Raw genomic sequence first — 3,022 nt, 5'->3', positions numbered from 1 at the left:
GTTTTTAAAGATTACCGATGCCAATCTAGGTTATTATTCTTAGAAAAATATCTGTAATCGTTGATAAAGAAAGAAACAATTTTCATGATATAAACAGCCTAAATTCAGATCAGTCAAACTAGGCCTACAGAGAATATTGGAAGGAACACTTTCAACTGAAAAGAAGAATAAACATATCCACGAAGTTACAGAAAGAAAACAAATGATTCTAAGATAACTGGTTTGTATAATAAGATTAAGAAAAGTAACACCACAAAAGCAACAGAATATCTGCCAACAAGCGCCTTTCAATGAATGATAACTTTAAATATTAACGATCCAGTCCTTCATTAAAATAGATATTTGCAGACTGAATTAAGAAACAAGATTAATTTTTTGTTTATAGGAAACACACATTACCTTCAAGGAAAACAACGAACTTAGACTGAAGGGATACAGAAAACAAAGTACTCTAAATAGATGAGACTTGAAAGAAATCAGCCATCATTATCTTAAAATCTGAAAAAACACACCAAATAAAAATGAATAAGAGAGATAAAGAAAGTCACTTCATTGTGATCAATATAACAACCCACCACAACCTTAAAAACATGTGCACAAAACATGTGCACCCAATATTATAAAACAGTTACTTGTAGGCATCAAGTCAAAGATTAATAACAACACAGTAATAGTAGGTGACTTCAACGCACCATTTTCAGCATCTGAGAGGCGATCTACATAAAAGTAACCCTAGAAACATTGGACTTAAATGACATCATTGGTCAAATGTCCCTAAAAGATAGCTACAGAATAGTTACTTTCAGCAGTCCATGGAAGTCTCTCTAAAATAGAACATTTATTAAAACACAAAGCAAATGTTAACAAATAGAGGAAAATATAAAAAAATCCTTGGGTTTTATCTAACAACAGTAGAAAAAAACAACCCACAAAACCAATACCAAAGGAATCATGAGAAAATAGAAATTAAAAACACACCACAGAATGTTAATAGCTCGTTGATAGAATCAATAAGGAAACCAGAAAATTACTGGAACTATTTAAAAATGAAAACACAATAAAATCAAACCTTTGAGATACATTGAAAAAGGTCCTAAAAGAGAATTGTATAGTGCTAAGTGCCTTCATTTTTTTTAAAAGAATAGGAAAGAAAGTTCAAATAACATAATTATTCACTTCAAGAACTTAGAATAGCATAAACAAACCAAACCCCCAAATAGAAAAGAATTTTAAAAAATCAATAAAATGAGGGGTTGTTTCCTCAGAAAGATAAGTAAGATTGGCAAGCCATTTAGTTAAATTAAGTAAAAGAAAGAGAACAAAATTAAATTGGAGATGAATAGGGAGACAACACAACAGATACTAATGCAATTAAGAAAAAACATGAGTTAGGGAAGCAGAAACCGGCCTGAGTAGGGCCACAGGCCTCATCCGGCCGGATCAGCGCCGGGGTAGCGGGAGCGCAGGGTTGCCTGACACCCGCCAGCTACCCACGACCCCCGCTGCAGGATTTTGGGACTGCTGGTGAGTGGAACACAGCTTCTGCTCCAGTCCAATTGCGCGGGACCTGAGACTGCATTAGTTAGGGAAGCAGAAACCGGCCTGAGTAGGGCCACAGGCCTCATCCGGCCGGATCAGTGCCAGGGTAGCAGGAGCGCGCAGAGTTACCTGACACCCGCCAGCTACCCACGACCCCTGCCGCAGGATTTTGGGACTGCTGGTGAGTGGAACACAGCTTCTGCTCCAATCCAATTGCGCAGGACCTGAGACTGCATTAGTTAGGGAAGCAGAAACCGGCCTGAGTAGGGCCACAGGCCTCATCCGGCTGGATCAGCGCCGGGGTAGCGGGAGCGCAGGGTTGCCTGACACCCGCCAGCTACCCACGACTCCCGCTGCAGGATTTTGGGACTGCTGGTGAGTGGAACACAGCTTCTGCTCCAGTCCAATTGCGCGGGACCTGAGACTGCATTAGTTAGGGAAGCAGAAACCGGCCTGAGTAGGGCCACAGGCCTCATCCGGCCGGATCAGCGCCGGGGTAGCGGGAGCGCAGGGTTGCCTGACACCCGCCAGCTACCCACGACCCCCGCTGCAGGATTTTGGGACTGCTGGTGAGTGGAACACAGCTTCTGCTCCAGTCCAATTGCGCGGGACCTGAGACTGCATTAGTTAGGGAAGCAGAAACCGGCCTGAGTAGGGCCACAGGCCTCATCCGGCCGGATCAGTGCCAGGGTAGCAGGAGCGCGCAGAGTTACCTGACACCCGCCAGCTATCCACGACCCCTGCCTCAGGATTTTGGGACTGCTGGTGAGTGGAACACAGCTTCTGCTCCAATCCAATTGCGCAGGACCTGAGACTGCATTAGTTAGGGAAGCAGAAACCGGCCTGAGTAGGGCCACAGGCCTCATCCGGCTGGATCAGCGCCGGGGTAGCGGGAGCGCAGGGTTGCCTGACACCCGCCAGCTACCCACGACCCCCGCTGCAGGATTTTGGGACTGCTGGTGAGTGGAACACAGCTTCTGCTCCAGTCCAATTGTGCGGGACCTGAGACTGCATTAGTTAGGGAAGCAGAAACCGGCCTGAGTAGGGCCACAGGCCTCATCCGGCCGGATCAGTGCCAGGGTAGCAGGAGCGCGCAGAGTTACCTGACACCCGCCAGCTACCCACGACCCCTGCCGCAGGATTTTGGGACTGCTGGTGAGTGGAACACAGCTTCTGCTCCAATCCAATTGCGCAGGACCTGAGACTGCATTAGTTAGGGAAGCAGAAACCGGCCTGAGTAGGGCCACAGGCCTCATCCGGCCGGATCAGCACCGGGGTAGCAGGAGAACAGGGTTGCCTGACACCCGCCAGCTACCCACGACCCCCACCGCAGGATTTTGGGACTGCTGGTGAGTGGAACACAGCTTCTGCTCCAATCCAATTGCGCGGGACCTGAGACTGCATTAGTTAGGGAAGCAGAAACCGGCCTGAGTAGGGCCACAGGCCTCATCCGGCTGGATCAGCGCCAGGGTAGCGGGAGCGC

Source organism: Mus caroli, unplaced genomic scaffold, assembly GCF_978045245.1.
Source record: "Mus caroli unplaced genomic scaffold, Mus_caroli_1 scaffold_14, whole genome shotgun sequence".
Classification (NCBI taxonomy): domain Eukaryota; kingdom Metazoa; phylum Chordata; class Mammalia; order Rodentia; family Muridae; genus Mus; species Mus caroli.
This window is presented reverse-complemented; position numbering follows the sequence as displayed.